The following is a 19779-nucleotide window of genomic DNA, read 5'->3' as shown; positions in this document are numbered from 1 at the left end:
ATTTCTTAACTTTTGTTAAAAGACTTGGTCATTTTTTGGTTGAGTAAAAACTCAAGTCAAATCTTCTATACTTCACTGACATCCGTTCTCAACTTTCAAACATAACGGGATCTGCCTGATGGCTTAGAATACTACTTGCTCTCTTTCAACCTAATAACCTAACCTGACTTAATGAGGAAGGTTCGATATTGTTTTTTTTTGGGCGTTTCAGTGATTGAGGTGGCCTTAGGGTTGTCTCTCTTTTTCAACTCCCGAAGTGAGAAACATTTTTATACCAATGAATACTTACACTCAGTGAACTGCATCTTAGTCAGTTAGTCCGAAAATTTTCTGTTTTTAAATTTCAGCGATCGTAGTGGATTGGGTCGGCCTGTCTTTTCATATTTGGAGACCTTTGAGCTAGCTGGTGTGAGAAAATCCCTCTTTTTTTCATAAAAAAAAAATTTGTTTACGTGTTTTTCTTTGAAAATTGGATTCTGTAATTTATGATTCCGAGATCTCGCAGCTCCTTAAATATATTAAAAATAAGATAAGATATTTTAGACGTTTTTAAAGCTCCTACCTATAATTCCGGTTTCCTTGAGATAGCAATGTTTTCGGAAACAACAAACAAGCTTTTTTGGAGCTTTTAATAAACAACTTCTTCTTTGGTTGTGTCAGTAACTGTACTTAAAACTCAAATCGAACCCCTGCTTTACTGCGACGATCTTTCGTTCGACTCCGCCGTTTCACAACAGAAAAATTAATTAGCCGGCACTTTAATAATAATAAAGTGCTCCCATTTTTAAAACTCTCTCTTCTACCTCACCAGAGCAGCAGTTCAATGACTACAGTACCGTTATAGCTGTACTCAGTGTGTGTAGAATTTTACCAGCACATTTCACACACACTACTTGGCGCGGCTGGCAGCACAGGCGTGCCACCGTGCATCCTGTTTGACACTTTACTGTATATATGTATGTATATGTGTGTTTGTATATTTATTTAGTATGTCATTCAGGTTTTTGTGATTTTTTCGGTTGTGGAAAATGTGAAAAGTATAAAATGAGTAGTGGCAGCCGCGACAGGCGACAAGCGACGGCCTGACAAACGAAAGGCCGACAGGATAACAGGACAGCGGGCGGCTTTAAACGCGCCACTTTTGTTGGCACACATACATACACATGTACATTCGCTTGCATGGCTTTGACTACTCAAATATGTGCATACCCAAACAATTACATGTGTATGTGTAAGTAGGCTGGCTGCCAGGGCTTCGTGCCTCGTGTTAGTGGCGTTTAATGTTTGGCATGTCAATGCTTTATTTTACCAACTTTTTGTGATATATTTTCATTTTAATTCTTGATGTTCTTCACACGGCCCACAAATATTCGTTTGTGTGTGTGGCACCAATTTTTTTCTTACAAACTATAATGGCAAAAAATTGTTTGACGCTTTTGTGGCTTTAATGAAAAGTTTTGTGTGAAGGACTTCGTTGGCTCGTTGGCTCGCCGTCGCTGTGCATTCAAACCCCTGATAAAGAGTAGACCCCTCTGATGTAGAACGTCAGGGGCATGATTCAGGCATAGCTTTTGGTGAATTACATGTGAAAATGACAGTATCAACGATAGGTAGAAAAAATATTTTTGCTTAACTAGACATTTTTGTCGCAGTATTTGTGTACCTAAATACTTGAAGAGTGACAGCGTTTCATAGCATTTAAGGTAGCGCTAATTTTTTCCACTGTGATATGTTTTTAGCGGATTCTAAAAAATGGGTAGGTAGGTGGAAAGCAATATCATTCATATATGATGTTCAAGTATGCTAAATTAAATATTTTTACCGATATTTCTTCACTTACATCCCAACGGTATATAGGCTTTTGAAAGATACAAAAAGAATAAAACATTAAATTCGGTTCCACTTAAGTTATAACACTCTTCACAAATTAAAAGTTTCCATAAAAGATATAGTTTTTGATCGGTCAGTTTGTATGTCAGCTTTATGCTTTAGTAGTTCGATCTCAACAATTTGTATGGAGATTGTACGTCAGAGGATCTGGAGATTACTGCCGTCGGAAATCTGTCAGATGAGAGTTGTCAGTTAACTGCTGTCAGAAGTGTGTTGTCAGTTGAAAGCTCCTATCAGACGGTTACTCTCAGTTGGTTGTTAAATCTCCCTGCCAGGCAGTTGCTGTCAGAAGACTGTTGCCAGTTATCAGTCATATGACCATTATCAGATAACTGGTGTCACATAATTACTGTCAGCAAGCTGCTGGCACTTTGCTGTCGTCAAATATCGGGGATAATGGTTGCTGTCAGAAGGTTGATGTCAGTAGATGGTTCAATTCAATTGGCTACTGTTAAAGTATTGTCAGGCTTTTGCCAAATAGCTGATGTCTCCTAAAAGGCTGCTGTAAAATAGCTGTAAGTTGGCTGTCAGATTGTTGTCATCAGTTATCTGCTAGCTGGGTTTAAAGGAGGAAAGTATGGTTAAAAAAGCATATCCATTTTCATTTATCAAATAATTTATTTCCAAAAGAAGAATTACAACTTATTATTGATAAGCCATGGTTGCCATATATATTGTAATTCATTTACGCTATATTTGTAAAATATCACCAATACCAAAATACCATTTGTAAATTCATGGTTACGTACTTTTCAGCAGCTTTCACATCAAATAACAGCAAACATTTTTAGAAAGTAAAGAAAAAAAATCATCAATGATTGAGCGACATTTATTGTTTCCGCTCAAAGAGGCGGGCAAATGACTACGGAAGCCCGAAGAATGAAATATTTAATACAAAGAAAATGTGTGAAGAAAATAAGGGTCTAAGAAAAATAACAAAAAACAGTATGACGCGCATTAAGATGAAAAATAAAAAATTCATTGAAATAAAAGTTTAAAAAGAAAAGTATTGTGAGAGAAAAAAATAGCGCACCGCGCCTAAATGTAGACTACAAGAAAACATTTTGGTGTGAAAAGCAATGTAGAGCGTGAAAAGCAGGCAAAGCAGACAATATAATACATTTTTGTGTTTAAAAGCATTGTGCAGCGCCTAAATGTAGGCAATCAGCTTGTTTAAAATACGCAACAACGCCTAGTGACATGCAGCAATTTTGGCGCGCGTGTCCTTTGTGTGCCGCAAATGCCAATTGTTGGCTGTCTGCTTTTTTTTCGAAAATTGTTAGCTGTTTCCATTTTAGTGTTTAAACTCGTTGGCATTTTTTATTGAATTTGTCGCTATTTCGCACTTGTTTTTTGTTATTGTATTGCGTTTTTTTTTTGCTGAACTTTTTTATTTTAATTTTTACGGCAATAATTTTTTCCACTCGGCACGGCTGCTGCACGCAATCAATTCTTCGCGACGCCATCGCTGCCATTCAAAAAGCCAAACGGAAGCGACAACATAATGCAACTTCATTTTATTGCCGTTCCATTTGGTGTTGCCACGCCATTATTGCAGTCGCTGCCATTGCCGTTTGTTCCTGCCCCATGTTTGTTCTGCCGCGCAAGTGGCAGTTGTTGTTGTTGCAACAACATTAAAGTCACTGCAATTGCCAGGCTGTCGCTGTCACAAGCGTTGCCGTTGTTAATGTGCTTGCTGCTGTCGTTGCTCCAATTTCCAGCAACATTTTTCGTAATTTCTTTGTCTTTGTTGTTGTAATTGTTTTTCGGTTTTTTTCGGGTGGTCCCTGTTTTCGCCATTTTTTCAGTTGCCAAATTGCATTCGCAAAAGTTTGTGGTTGTTGTGATTTTTGCAGCAAATTTGTCACATAAGTAGGGAGGAAGTGGGCGCACAGATGCTGTATTAAATCAACGTGTTGTTGTTCATGTTGGTTGGCTCACTGCAGCGGGTTTCCCATTAACATTCGCATACAAATTTAAAAGGCGATTGTCTGTGGCAGTGCAACTTGCCGCAATGCCGTTTGGGGCACAAATGCGCAGTTCAAGCGGCGTGCGGTGTTGGAGGGGGTATATGTTGTTGCAGAATGTTCTGTGGCAGTCGAGCTACTAGTTGACAACTTCTACGCGTTGACAGCACAAAATGTATATTGTGGTTGTCGTTGCAACTATTTCGATATTGTGCTGCCACTTATGCATTTTCCGCTATTCGCATGCCACACATACACACTTTGTTTTATGTGTGCTCCACTTAAGTTCTTAGTTTATTGTATATTTATAACTCTTTCATATAATTTTTAAAGGATATTTATGGGAAGTATTTAAATACAAATATAATAAAAATTATAGCGCTTTTAGAGTTGCCATGTTATGGAAAAATCTTCTTCCACCATATAAAGGGTAACTTAAGTAGGTAATTAAACCCTAGCAAAAAAAAATTATATGTGGGGGGAAAATAAAATTGTCAACGGTATTTTATCAAAGCGAGCTTTATAATAGATCAGGTAGAGTTAAAGTTTGCTCAGAGTATTACTTTATTGTCGACTGGAACCAGTAGAATTTTAACTATGGTGACTCCATTCTTCAAAGTAAGAAGGAACCACGCAAAAATAAAATAATCCAAAACAGAGAGAAAAAGTCTGAAAAAGGCTGTTTATAAAACATAAGTAGGTTCCTTTGAAAGTAGATATATAAATAAAAATATACGACATTCTTATAACAAAAAAAATTTTAATTGGCTTGGTCAAGTCACCCAGATTTTTGAAGCTAAATTGAGTACATTTGAACACTAATTGCAATAACTCAATTAATAACCTAATTGTTAGATAATTTTGAAGCTTAATTTAGTACTCAATTAACAAGTTAATTGCCTTAGGTCAGTTTGGTTTGTCAATGGCGCAAAGTTATTACCAAAAAAAAATAGTGGTTTGGGTCGCGCGCTGCGCCCAATATTTGGTAGATATAATCGCCCAGAACTTTGTAGCGCTTTTGCACTACATTCATTCTAGTAGATAATGCGCTTCTTCAGAGACACCATATAGTGCGCTCCGAATACGCTATTGCTACTGTGCAGCAGAATGTCGAAGAAGACCCAACTAAGTACATTCGCCATCCTGCGCAACAATTGGAGCTGCGCCCATCCACATTATGGAAGATTTTGCGGAAGGATCTTGATTTGCGGACGTACAAAATTTTACTTGTCATCGAACCCAATTTTCGCAAGAAAATTTTGTTCAGCGATGTGGCTCACTTTTATTTATTTTTATTGAAGAAAGCTTTTGTTGCGCGCATTATCTTCCCTTATAGGCCTATAGCGTGACCTTCAAGATCGTGTGATTTAACACCGCTGGACTATTTTTTTGGAGAATATTCGCCGCGTTATTGCTGACATATGGACCCAATTGCTGCTCGAAAATTCGTCTAAAACAATTTTGATAATAAAGCTAAATTCTTGAACATAACTTTAAAATCACACACATACATGTCTAAAAAACACATTGTACATTCGATATATATTAAAAAAATAAATTTTTTTAGTTCAAAAAAAGATATAACCCCTTAAATTAATTCTGCTAGCCTTTCTTGCGAATTATTTATATCGTTTTATAAGTAAAAATATATATTGAGACCAAGTTAGTTTTTATTTCATTGGTTTTCAAAATGCCACAATCCATATCCCGTAAAAACTGTGTATTCAAAAATGTTGTATTTATTATGCGAATCCATGCAAAAGTGTTCAAAATGGTGTACTATTACAATACTTGCTAGAATATGAAAATCTAGACGAAAAAATTATTATCCTGTGGGATTATATGATGCTGCTGTTGTTGTTGGTATAATTGCAATTTGCATAATACGATATGCACACCTACATATCTACTCACAAGCATATATCATACATATACATATATATAAATAAGTACATGCAACATTGCTTTTGTCTACACACACACATACACAACCCCACAAGCGCCTGAGCGTTAGCTTGTGCTCAGGGTCTTGGAGAAATATAGGACACGCCAGCTCGACGATAAATGATGGGCTAAAGCATAGGAAATGTAGGCGGCGATACGGTTGCTTGAATACTTGTTGTTGTTGCTGTTGCAATTGCCAGTTGCAAGTGTAGCGGTTAGAAAGCAAGTGAGTGCAACAAAAATGGGCACAAAGAAAATTGTGGAGTAAAAGTAGAGGCAACAAAACAACAAAAAAAGAAAGAAAACGCGCGCCATGAAAAGTTGCACTCTAAGGGGCAAAATGTATGCGCAGCAACGGCAACCAGCCGACGTTTGTGTGTGTGTGTGGTGTTGCCTGCGAAGACATAAGAAAAATGCACTCTAATGGCGGTACAACTGTGCCACACTTGAATAACAACAGCAACAAGCCCGTATAAGCGACTTTGCAGCTTCGAGTGTATATAGCTTGTTTTTGTTGTTGTAATTTTTATTTTTTACTGTTTGTGACAACAATCGTGCAACGTGGCGCTCACTCGCGTATGCGAAGGCGACAATTTATTTACTCCACATTGAAACATTGGCAACTAGCGTATGCACATGCATGTGGCATGCAACAAGGTTGTTTTTGTTGCATGTGTATTCGTGTTCGTATTTGTTTATGTGTTGTACGCACACTGCGCTGTAATATAAATAATTTGTGCCGTGTTTGGGGTGTTGCTTGCAACATGTTTAGGTCGCCTTAAGTATGCTGCAAGTAATGTTAGCGTAACCGTTCTGGGACTCTAGTGACTGCAGCGATTGCGGTAATTTTTCTTCAACTTCAAATTCCATGCGATCTACTTTTATTTCTTCGAATTTTGTTTTTATATTCACTGCGACGGTTTGTGTGTCGTTGCTGAGCTGTTTTGGTGACTTTGTTGCAAGTGAAAGTGGTGTGCAGAATGATAAATTTGCGGAAGAAAGTTATTGCTTAAATTGACTTTAAAGTGAATTTTTTTTAAAGCTTTGAGTCAATTTTGGTAAGAAGTTAGAGAGGTAAACCAATTTGTTTAAGGTTAGGTTTGATGGCCGATCCAGAGATAGCAATTGGACTTCTTTATGCAGTTTTTTGTGAAATAGAACTCCTATATTCCAACTTGTAAGTCAGCACAGCGTCTTGTGGCCAATAAATATTTGGTCAGGCGTTCAATTTCTATTCCCACTACTTCGGTGGGATATCTGAAAGTGCGAGTTACAAAGTGTTTAAGTCTTGATCTCGCAAACACGGAACAATCAAATTGGAAGTGTTGAGATGTATCCACCTCGTCTGCTACCATACAGCTTCTGCAGCTAGATTTCGGTAAGATTTTTTACAGCATGGACGCCGATAGGGCACTTTCTTTAGAAGTACACCAAGTCTGTACTTGTATATACCTGAGATCGGGAAAGATACATCGTCAATTGATCTTGTGCTTTAAAATCGACCTCAGTCGTGTCAATTTGTTTTGCCACGGCGATTTTCTTAAGATTTGCAGACAGAAAAGATTTCCTGAAGACAGATCTGGTGAATACGACGGATGTGTGAGCAAATGGTTGGATTGCTTGACAATTGGACTCAGTCGCGGCGATTTTTTCCAGCGGTCATTTTCTTTGAGTCTGAAGGCGGCCAAAATTCTCGGGGGACAGATCTGTGGTACTCGATATATGCGTAAGTGATTGTGAGTTTGTACAGTAGTCAGTTTGCACAAAGCTTTGACATAACCAAATACTTATGAACGATATGTCCCGCACATGAACCTCATTTACGCTCTTCCGAGATTTTTTGTGGTTCTTTTTTGATGATTTTATCCGAACATAATCTCTTGGTATGCAATGTATTTATTATTTTCGGCCTCGTATGGCCTATGCGGAGTTTACCAAACTACTTTCGAACACATCTAAATTTATACACGTATCTTTGGAAGGCTAGGTTTAACTACAAAGCGCACTCATACAATCCGAATAGGCAGCTGTCACCGAAACAATACCTGGTACACAGATGAACAAATAGCTTCCTTCTCCCTCGGCTAACACTGTCTTGTCTCTTGCATATCATATTTAATCTTTTAAGACTTGAATAGCGGTTTATAGTGCAATGCCACATTCCAACTGTTTTTCTATGCCTCCCATGTTGCCTTAACCAGCGCTATTGTTGACTCCCTTAAGATGTGGCGCCGCTTACTACTGTGCTTATGCTTACTGTTATTTCGGTATTTATTATTACACTTATATCCGTTTGTATTGTTTTTACTGTGACTGTTGCTTATAGTTCTACTTGTTATGCCTCACGTATTCGCTTTCTTCCCCTTTAAATATCTTATGGCTTCGCACTTATTGCAATACGCTCAAGTATTGTCATTGCATTTGTGGTTATTTGTATTGTTTTTTCCATTGCTATTTTTGTTATTGTTGTGTTATTTTACGTTTGGTCAGAGTGTTTGGCATAATATTTGTACTGTCAGCACATTGCTGGCGCTGCAATTTCTAAAGGCGTTGAAAGGCTTAAGTGTGAAGTAAGCAGCAGTGTCGCATACCGTATTGCATTTGAATGCTATAAGTATTTACGTAATGTTCAGACTTGTACACACTTACTCGAGGGCCATATAAATGCAAGTGAAGTAGAGGCTGGTATGTAGGAAAAATATTTTGTGCAGGCTGTCCTGCTGGCAGTTGGCCAATTGTTAGTAGTTATTTACTGTTACTTCTTAACTGTTCACTATGTTTATGAAAATCCAATTTTTTTTGGAGTCTCCTTGACCTGATATTGTCTGAAGCTGTTATTTACCAAGGCTAAATTAGTTCAGGTTACAGGGCTGATTATTGGACAAGAGCTTCACATTTCTCGACGAAGCGCTTTGAGCCTATTACAAATTTGTGTAGGTGGCTAATTTGGGTCCTAAACATTTCCTCCAGATGATGGTTTGACATCCAATCTCCTATGACATAGCCTAAAATTTATAAAGGCTTTTTGCAAGTTTTTTGTAATTCTGTTTCTGTTTCTGTTTTTGTATTAATTACTAGCAATTTCAGTTTAATTTTCATCAAAAAAGTATTTCTAAAGTTATTTTGTTCTCCACAGGGTTCTTTATAAAATTCTGTTTGGCATACCAATTGCATACTTTTCACATCTTTTTTCACTTATTCACTTCCGTCACTCACCACACCAGGCAGCACACTTTAGCTCTGTCTTTGCTTTACAAATATTTACATTCTTACGCTTGCGGTTTACTTTCTGTGCTTTAGTTATACTCGCTATCATTTTACCCAAACTTTTGCATTTAGTTTTGCAATTTTATTTGCGCACACTGCCTTTTCACACCACTCTCTTCTACTTTTGTTACGATCACTACAAACCCACTGCACTACCGCAGCGCCGCGCCCACGCGTAACGTCTTCTGCATTTTAATTGGCTACAAAGCGCTGACAGCGCTACGCAACAAGCATCGAAATGGACAGCAGCATCTTTTAGGATAACTTTTAAGTGCTCACATAGTGCTCTGTATATACTGGCTCTATTGGCACCCACTCAGCAATCAGTGGCGCAGCCTTCAGCTGCCTTTTTCAAGCACGAAATTTACATTTTATTGCTAAATAAATATTGCTTTGTATTGTTATTATTTATTTATCAAATTCTACTGCTTCCTCTAACGCACCACGTACCAAGCACTACAATAACAGTAACAATAACACTTTATTATTGTTTTTCACGCCAACCCGTTGTAATTTGCAATAACTTTTGGCAAAGCGCGCTGAGTATGCGAAGGCGTCTGCCGCGCGCCAGCTACCTAACTACACTATCAGTTAAATTTAGTAAATTCCGTGTACGTGTTTGGCGTGTACAAAGGAGTAAACTTGCAGTTAAATGAAGGAGCGCGTAGTCAGTTCAAGTAGCGCTTGTGGAGGCGACAGCCGGGCCGGAGAACCGCTTCCAGTAACAGTCTATTGTGTGGGGCGCACGTCTGTCGCAAATAAATCTTCATAAAAAAGTCCCGACGCACTTGTAATAGCAGCAGCACCGCACCAGCCAGCTAGCTAGCCACCTCGCTGCTTTATTTTGCAGCGTGCAACAGTGCGTATGCGTAATATTTAATTAATACGCTTACTGTGCTCATTTGTAGCAGCCCGTCTTGTGGCGTCAGCTGTGCGCTAAAGGCAATGTAAAATGCACGAAAAAAAGTTAATATAAACACACGCACATACACATACAAATACTCATGCATACGAGTATGTCTCAAGCAAGTTAAAAGCAGCTCCGCCTCATTATAAGTTACGTATACGCCGTGTGCGCCTCACTGAACTCATGCAAAAGCGCACAAAGGCAGCTAATGTTTTTGAATTACCACACAAATGCACGCTGCTACGCATCTGTGTATAGTTAACTATATGTGTTACATAATTACACTACTATATAGGTATATAAGCGCGCATATATATTAGGGTGGAGCGAAAAAAATTTTTTTTTTGCTTAGCCTGATCGTCAAATTTGTAGATTATAAAAAAAGAAAATTGTTTTTAACATCTAGAGGCGGCTCGTTTTTAAAGTAAAGTTTCGAGTTAAAATGTTTATTTAAAAAAATATTTTTTTTTGCTCCACCCTAATATATGTTAGTGCGTCTGCTGGCGCATAACTACATTTGCTTTTTATTAAATATGCACTGCACGTGCGCTCGCTTGTTGCTGCATATTTTTTGCTTGCTGCTGTAATTGCTAATGCTATTGTTGGCATTAATTATACAGAAATTTCGTTATTAAGATTTTGTAGAGCATTGTACTTGCCGCATTTGCTGGCAATTTGTGTGTAGCCGTGTAGCGGGCAGTCTTGTGCGCTGCTTTAAGTGTGGTCGACATTTTAATACCTTTAATGTATTATTTTAGGCTTACAGCTGTAATACTATAATGACTTTTAAATTTGTTTAGTGCTTTTCTTTAAGCAAAATTTGTAGTAACAAGTAGTTTTATATCCTCAATTAATTATGAAAGAATAAGAAGAATACTTGTTAAGAATCAGCTCTGCTCTCTTTTCGAAAAAAGCCAGTTGCTTGTTAGATATGCAATTTTTCATGTTTGGCGATTATATGCAACATATTAGGGCTTGTGGAAGATACTGAGCGATTTTATGCGTTTTGAGCACCAAGGTACATTATTCTCAGCAGAACATTCTCTCCATATTTTACTGCAATATATCTCATGCTGACTCTAATATATGGTATATCATTACGAAAGAGATGGAAATAAAAGTATTGGATACTGAAGGCACTGCGAAATTCATTGATCAATTTAGCAGATATTTCGTTGGAGTATAATAATATTTGGATCTTTCGCATATATTTTTTGTCGGAATATTTTAGTTTAGATAAACACTGTTGTGAACATTGTGTTAAATAAATTTAACTATATTTTCTTATTTAAACAATCTAAAAAAATGTATTTAATGGGTTGTAATTTCCCCAATTATTTTTGTAAGCTCTTTTTTGCGCTAATAATTCAATTTAACATTGATTTGCCTATTCACACCCCAATGACTCTACGATAGCGTGTGCAGTAATTGTTTTTGTTTGTAAGTCTATAACGAAGTGTCGGCTCATTAAAGCTGATTTGCATATTAAACAGTTATTGTCATATACTAATAAGTGTCAGCATATTTATATAAAAGCTGATCGGAATTTTTACAATAATTTACTGTAATCGAACTTGGCTATTAATATGAAGGTGAAGATATGAGAATGTTTACAAAAAATAAGGTATAAAGGGCGTTAATTGCGTATTACTGACAACCATAAACCTATATATAGGTACAGGTATTGCTATAGTTCCATTGCCATCGACTCTACGTAACCGAAACAGACTATATTTTATATATAATATAAGGAGACTGTTAAATATATCACACTTTCTCTTACATATATATATTTAAAATACGACTCATATACCTTAAGTAGGGTTTTTAGTAATAATTCGACTCTAGCGACACCTAGCGGTATTTTCTTAAGTGTATTATGCTTTCCATTGTCTAAAATATTCATATTCTAAACTCAAATCGATCATTAAATATGATTTTTGGTAATAATTCAAAACTAGCGCCGCCTAGCGGTGTTTTCTGTAGTATATATTTAGAAAATTACTTAAATCAGTACATAAGTACGGTTTTTGATAATACTTCGATACCAGCGCCACTTAGCGAGCTTGTCCTAAGTGTAGTTTTCTTTTCCTTTCCAATATATATCTCAAATATGTCTCTGATATGACCAGAAATCCGGTTGCTCGGCAACGCCACATAGTGAAATTTTATTTTGCTTCCTACCTTGTTCAGAGTGCAAGCAATAAGTAGTGAAAATTAAATTTGTAATTTGATCCACTTAAACTTTTGAGTACACTTCGAATACTTTATATACCTGAAGTTGCATTTGAATTCTTTATTTCTCATAGAAAATATCAAAATATATTATTTAATTTCACATTAATTAATCCAGCTTTAATTACAGTAATTTGCACTAATGTCCCATATTTGTGGTTTTTAAGTCACACGCTTTACATTATAGCGAGCAAAAATCTCAATATCTCGACTTTCACAATCTGCGTTGTTTTTTTTTAAGATTTTGCCCACTCGAAGTGCTAACAACAAGATAGGGGAACGCTTTGCGGTTTCACAATTTAATTTATCATTGACACAACTTTTATAAGCAGCGTCTCCAACTGTGCGCCCCCCACACAGTTTTCTGACATCATTGCGGTTTTGCTCGGACGCAGGCGATTTTTATGCTGCAGTTAATTGTGGTTTTGTCCTTCTGACTTTGCGAATTGTATTCTGCATTTCCAAACATCGTGACAGTGTATGACAGCGTGTTTGTGCATATGTATGTGTGTGTAGGTGTGTGTGCACTTGAGCGCTGTTTAATTGAATTTTAATTTAATCTCATGCTATTAGACTTTAATTGTTCTTTAGATGGGAAAACAGGTGTGATTTTATTTTTGTTGGTGAAAATGTGAAAATACTGATGCGAAAAAATTTTTTTTTTAGTGTTCTGAACTATTTGCTTGGTGTGTTTTCTGCTGTATGTGTTGAATTTACAAGTATTTATAATTAAAACTAAGTTTTTTTTAATAATATTTTTTACAAATATTTATTTAAGGTAATCAATAAACTTTTGAAAAGTTTTCTTATATTAACAATTCCAAAAAAATTATTTTTGTTAAAACAAGTCACATATATATTAATATGTATATTTTTATAAAGTTTTTTTATAAAGTTGTGTTTTTTTAGTTTTTCTTATTCTTTAACATTAATTTACCACAACAGCTTTTATTTTTTATTTGCATTTATTGTCATTATCATAAGTTGCGTATGTAGCTGCCACCAAACCCGTTCTGCCAATAACTAAAGTAAATAAAGTTCAAGCTTAAATAATCTCACCTTGCTCTCGAATGCTTCAAGCATTTACACGCACACACTGCGTACAAAGCAATTTAAAAGGCGAAAAAAGCGTTTAAAAATTAAGTGCGCTTTAAATAGGCCTACAAGGTGAGCAAAGAGTCAGCTGGGCCAACAAGCAAGTCAGCGAGACAGTTTACACTGTCAACAACAAGCAGCACAACAATTTACGGCATATAAAGCGAGAGCCTCCAAATGTTTTGATTTTCCATTTTTTGCCTTCGGTTCTGGCAAATAAACGATAAAGAAAGGTTTTGAAAAAAGTGCGCAAAGCCAATTAATTACGTATGCGTTGCGCATACGCCGCGTAGCACCGATACAAGCGAGCGATAATTCATGACACATTTTCGCTGTGATAGATGCGCTTGGCAAAGACTTTTAAGTGAGTACTGTACGTTTGTAGAAAACTGTGTACTGCTTATCTCGATGCACAATAACAACAGCAATGCTCATTTGTATGTATGTATTTGTGTGTGCATGTGTATTTAAATGATTGAGTGCGTGTTTGCCGGCAACGTTACTCCGCCTCATGAATCTTCGTCGTCAAGTTTTTACTTTGATTTATTTATTCACATCACTCCTTTTTTTGTTTTTATTGTTCGTTGATTTTTAACTTGATTTGTTGTTGCACCTTTTTCTCTTTTTATATATTTCATTTTTTCATTTGTGTACTACTCTGCTTTAAAACACCTGGCGCACACTGCGTGGGTTGTCTGTCGTCTGTGTGTCTGTTTATATGTCTGCTTTCTACCTTTCTGCTTGCTTGGCCAGATGATTGTTTTGATAAGCCTTCACGTTATTTTTTGCTTTACGTATTTCCCTTTTTTTCGGCTGTCTCAGCTGTTGCCAAACTCGCTGAATAAATGTGTGTATATTGTGTGTGTGTGTGTGTGATTGATATCCCTGACAGTTCTTGGTTTTTATAGACTGCCTGGCTGGCGTGACTTTTGTGCTGCTGGCAGACAAGGTGTCGCTGTTTATCGGTTTATTGTGAGAGAACCGTTCTTTTATGTACATTTTTTTGCTGACATAGAGCTGATTATTTGGTTGTTTTATTTTGTAAATAACCCTTTTTATTTGTAATGTCATTTTGTTATTATATAAAAAAACGTTTACTTTGGCTGCACCGAAGCTATATACCCCTCACATCAGCATTTATTAAAGCAAAAAAGGGTATAAAGAAATCTTTATATTGGTTTTATCTAAAATACCGAGCGACTATATTATATACTATATACTAAGAGTCTCACGTGAGGTCAACGTTAGGATTAGACCAATTATAATAAATTCATAGTTTAAGTATCTAATTTTCTTGGCATACTACCGACGGTCTTCACATTCTTACCTCGAGAGTGCCAAGTTACGAGTATTTGCTCTACAAGAGACAAATCTGAAGCCTTCGCTTGACTTTGTTTTAGAGCTTCACTTCGCTAATGATATCTTAATGTTTGATTTAATCACTACTGTTGTAAAAGGTGTTGAGGCGCTTACTTTAAAACATATAATGTTTCTCATCCATTTTTTACTCACGAACTCGGGCTCTGGTCTCTCCCAGCTTAACCCCATCCATATATTTTGATTGTTGAGAGAAAAAAATTAATTTTTCACTAAACTATATATCGATTCCCATCCTAAATTAAATTAATTCACCCTCTCGTCTCTAAAGACGTGTCGATTTTCCTTAAGACTGCTATCCGTACTAACATATATTTGTATTTGACTTTACAAATTTATAAATTAGAAAAATTTGTACGGGCATAATAGTTCCTAAATTTATATAATATATCTCGTTTGGGACGTACAATTTCATGCTGCTGAACGAATGAAATAAATGCTCGAAATAGCAATTCGCCTAAGTGTATAATTCAGCTTAAGATATAAGTTACACACGAGTATATTTAACAAACCAAAAATGGGTGATTTGGAATAAAAATTAATATCTGGCTTTCTATTTTTTTCAGCGCCAGAATAAAGAATCGGTGATTTGGGTAAGTCTGTCTAAAATTTCCAATGAAATTATACAATATTTGTTTACATTTAATTATATTTTATCCAAAAGTTTTTCTTTGTGGTGGGCAAAGCCCTAACCTCATTACTACTGTATGTAGGTCTCCATATACTGTCCTACAATTTTTTTTTCATTTCTATCTGCTCAAAAATCGAATTTTGAGAGTCCAAAAAGCCAAAAATTCAACTCGCAAAATATTTAATTTTTTCTTCAAAAATTTTAATTTACAATTACATTTTTTTGGCTGCCACACGAGGGCTGTCCCTTAAGCCTTCGAAAATGTATACTGACGTGTTAGCAGGAACATTTTCCTTGACTCGTGGAGGATAAAATGTTCTAAGAAAAAATTTATGTTTATACATTATTTTCGAAGAGCTTTTCAAAAACCAATTTAGCAGGAGGACAACAGTAAAAACTTCTCGAAGGAACTTAGCTAAGGCTTCTTTTAAAAGTGAAAAATATGGTTTGAGTTTAGTTTACAAATTTTTATAAATATAGAGAAGGCTTAGTAATCTTTAAAAATTATAATACAGTCGTGTTGCTGATTCACTCATGAGATAAACCACTTTTGAAAGTGTAAAAACGGTTTTAATTAATTTAGACTTACTTTTTCAATTTCACCGCATTTTCACTTACTTTGATGCTATTTTCCACTATTTAATCCAAGCTTAATTTAATTCGCTCTCATTATGATTCCGTTTATCTGCGAGTTAACACATTAACTACTGTCTGTTACTCTTGCTGTTGTTGTTTTATTTTTACGTTGACACTGCTCTTCGCAACCTTTGCATTATTGTTGCATTTGCAATCTTTATTTTCTCCCCCCGCCACTTGATTATAAAAGAAAGATAGCAAAGAGTAAACAAGTCAAGTAATGAGTTTCTCGGAAAAATGCGTCGAATGAATTGCATTGTGGAAATTTTGTCGCACAAGCGAGTGAGTAAATAAATAAATGAAAAGAAAGAATGTTTTTGGTAGAGGAAGCCACGAGGGCGGCAGTTGCAAGTCTGACTTTGTAAAAAGTGGAAGCATGTGTAGACACAATAACAAAGTAATTATGAAAGAAAATTGCAATTGAGTGAAATGTGCGAGTGCGCTATGCAACGAGCAATGAACTATTAAAGAGTAATAAAGTTGACTGATTTGGAGAAAATTTATGATAACTGAGGCAAGGAAAATTTATGATCTGGAAACTAATGATTATTTTTATAATGCGAAGAGGAGAGAAATTAGAAGTTCACTTTCTTCTATACAACTTTGAAGATTTGTGTTCGGCTGAATTTTTAGCCCACAGCATGAAGGACAATGTATAGTAAGAATTCCCACGATTGAGGCAAGATGAACTTTGTTAAGGACTAGTATTTCAGTAAATCTCCTATGTTCTACACTAGTCCAAGCGGATCTTGTAGTCTCGCAGACGCTGGTCGTCGACCAACAGCTGTTTAGCACTAGCGAGGTCCATAGATCCAGTGTTAGAACGCAAGATGACAACGGAGATCCAACATGTGCTATATCTAGGGAGGTTAGACACTCCTTCATTTACTTTGAGCCCTAAGCTTGCGAGCTCAACGCTAGTATTTGCGCTCTGCTAACGGAGTAAATGCTCACCTTCCTGAAAAAAGCTGCCTCGGATCTGTAAGTCTACTGCTACTTTAATAGCAGCCACTTCTGCCTTAGAAACACTACAGTAATCCGGTAGCCTAAACTAAGTGTGACGGAGGGCTCCTTGCAAAAGACCTCCCTCCAACCTTCCCTCCAAGTTTCGACCTATCCGTGAAAAAGCTCACTGCACCTCTTCTCCAGCGACTTCTTCACGTCCATGTATTCCTTGTCGGTATGTGAGCGAAGAAACAGCTACTACGAATAGCCTCTCTGACGGAGTCGTCTAAGTTTTTAAGAATGCAAATGAAGAGACTTAGAGCGATCTTCGCAGAAATACCGCCAATATCCATGGGTGCTATGTGTAGAATGGCATTAAGTGCTATTGTTGGTGTAGTCTGCAGTGTACTGTAGATTCTGATGTGACCTGCTCCTTGGAAACGTTCAGGCTTCTTTGCGAGTGTAGCCTTTACAAGCACCTTCCACCTGCCGAATACACCATAGAACCTTATTAGCTTGACGACGTTTTCGTAGAGCCAAATTACCACCTTTGATGAGAGTCAATAGTAAATAACAGTTCACATACAAAAACGTGAATAAAAAGAAAGAAAAAATAAATGTAACTTAAAGAAACACTCAAAAAATATATATTTTTTTAAATTTATAAACATTAAGTACTATGAAAAAATACAATTTATGAAGTAAGCGCAACAACAATTTAAGCACAACAATCAAAACAGCTTTATGTGCTCCCTCATAAAACATAATTTGTCAACTTTAAGCACTACCAAATCACAGCGTTGGTAGCAACTAACTATAAGAATAAAAACAACAACAAAGCGGTGGCGCACGTTTACTTTACAATTTCGCCTTTCATAATTTTTAAGTGGCTTACAGTTTTGTTGTTGCAAACATAGCATAGTATAAGCGTGTATATTTGAACATTTTGCCTCTTTTACCGCGCTGTTTCTTTCGTTGTGCCATAAAAATTGCGCGTACTTGACCTTGCAAACCCGAATTGGTTTATTTGTAAGCTTGAGTGTGTGTGTGATTCACGCTCAGCTGCTGCTGGCGCGTTGCAATTGTCTTTTTTTGTTTGTTATTTGTTGTTGTCATTGCTTATTGCTGCGCGACTGGCAGCACTTTTTCACATTTGCTTTGTTTTAATAGCTTCCCCGCTCATTCGCCGCTCTGCTTCTAATGACAGCTTTTATTGTAACCATGGCTTTTATTGTAAACAATGTTAGATTTTTTGTTGTTTTTGCGTTTGTTGTTGCGATGGTTTTCGCGTTGATGCTGCTGTAGCAGCTATGGTTTTTGTTTTTGCGTACAAATGCTTTGGTTCATTCTGTTTTAATTTTTTTTCTTGCTGCGACTGCGCCCTTATTATCTGTTGCTACTTTTTATGAATGTGTAATTGAAATGTTTTTATTTTTATTTGCGATGCAACATTGTTTAGCGCTCTTTAATATACCTTTATATTTTGTTATCTTTTTGGTTTTTCGTTACACTTTTATACTTTGCTTTGCACTGCTTTTGCTTATGCCATTTGTTGCACCTGCATTGTTAGTTTAAACTGTCGTTTATTGGTGCGCAATGAGTGGCTCTTAAACTGCGCTTTGTTGTTGGTGAATTTGAATATTATTAGATAAGTTTTTTTTTGCGATTTCTTTGTGCTTCAGTTTTTGTCTTATTTGTTTTCTTCATAATTGCCCTTTCAAATGCTGCTGCGGTAATTAAATGTATTTACATATTTATATAGTCTGAGTGCTGAGGTTAGCTATTAGCGAGTTCCAAGAAGATCCAAATCTTACAAAAGTTCTATACTCACTTATGGGCATGACCAAAGCGACTTTGCCTATTACAACATCAAAGTATATAAAAAATCGTCAAATAATCACGATTTGTCACTTAGCGGCAAGAAAGTACTCGTTTGCCGTTTTTCCACTTTGGAAGAGAGCGTTGTTGCTCGCAAGTGTATGTATGGATTGGACATAGTGCTATTGTAAACCTAGCTTAAACCAATTGAAAAATTGTTTAAATTAACACCGATCTTTTTTTTAAACTGAGCAGAAGAAATATAAAGCCGTGAGCAGAAGAAATATAAGCTAATGAGTCACCGAATTATCGACTGTTTGGACAATACCAAACAGTTTTAGTTCATGTGAAATTGTTTATGTATCACGTTATTATGATCCAAGTTCGTATTGGGTTTCGCAGTGGTGTTTGGAAACCTTCGATTCGGCGATCTTCGATAATGTCCAGCACCCACAGGCTAAAATTTATAACTACATGTTCAAGTCATGATGTCCGCAGGCCTCACGTAGCATTGATTAATTTTTACAACCTTCAAAGCTGACGTTGTTGTTATAAAAAAAATATGTTTCTTCTACTCTGCCGAATGCTATTGCGTTCGATATTTACGCACTTCCCTTTACTGCTTGCTATCACTAGCTATATTTGTTCATATAATCACTGAATAATTGTATATATATTTTCCCAGAATTTCTATTTCTTCGTATTTGCGCTTAATTGCTCCAATTAATAATTTATTTCATATATTTTTCAATTAAGGTCACCCACCACCTACACATTTGCTACGACGCGCCTCTTGTAAAACTACATCAGCACTGACGCTCCTTCATAATTTATTCACAACCGTTAATATTTATTTAACTAACCTTTAGGTTGTTGTTTTTGTTGTGTCTAATTGGATTGTCACTGTTGGCATCCTCAAAATTTTTTTGTTTGCTCCCTTTCACTTCTGATTGATTATGATTGAGTATTCACGTGCATGTCGGGCGCAATCATAAATAAAATATGTACGAATTCAACTCGACGTTCACTCAATGACACTTGACAGCATTTATTAGTAATAATTAATT

General features: G+C 36.3%; 1 protein-coding gene across 9 annotated transcripts in view; it reads left to right on the top strand.

The window, feature by feature from the left end:
- The window catches only part of LOC106624406 (Ig-like and fibronectin type-III domain-containing protein 1), a 152942-nt gene that overhangs the window by 15690 nt on the left and 117473 nt on the right, over positions 1–19779 (top strand). For 8 of the 9 annotated variants that reach the window (XM_036358379.2, XM_070111105.1, XM_070111104.1 and 5 more), the window contains one exon: positions 15249–15275. The exons of the other annotated variant lie outside the window; for it this stretch is intronic. The gene's annotated coding sequence lies outside the window, so the exon portion shown is untranslated. The remainder of the gene's footprint in view (positions 1–15248; positions 15276–19779) is intronic. 9 annotated transcript variants of the gene reach the window in all.

The sequence above is a fragment of the Bactrocera oleae genome, chromosome 6 (assembly GCF_042242935.1).
Source record: "Bactrocera oleae isolate idBacOlea1 chromosome 6, idBacOlea1, whole genome shotgun sequence".
Lineage (NCBI taxonomy): Eukaryota > Metazoa > Arthropoda > Insecta > Diptera > Tephritidae > Bactrocera > Bactrocera oleae.
The sequence above is the reverse complement of the archived record's forward strand: the minus strand, read 5'-3'. Positions and strand labels throughout refer to the sequence as shown.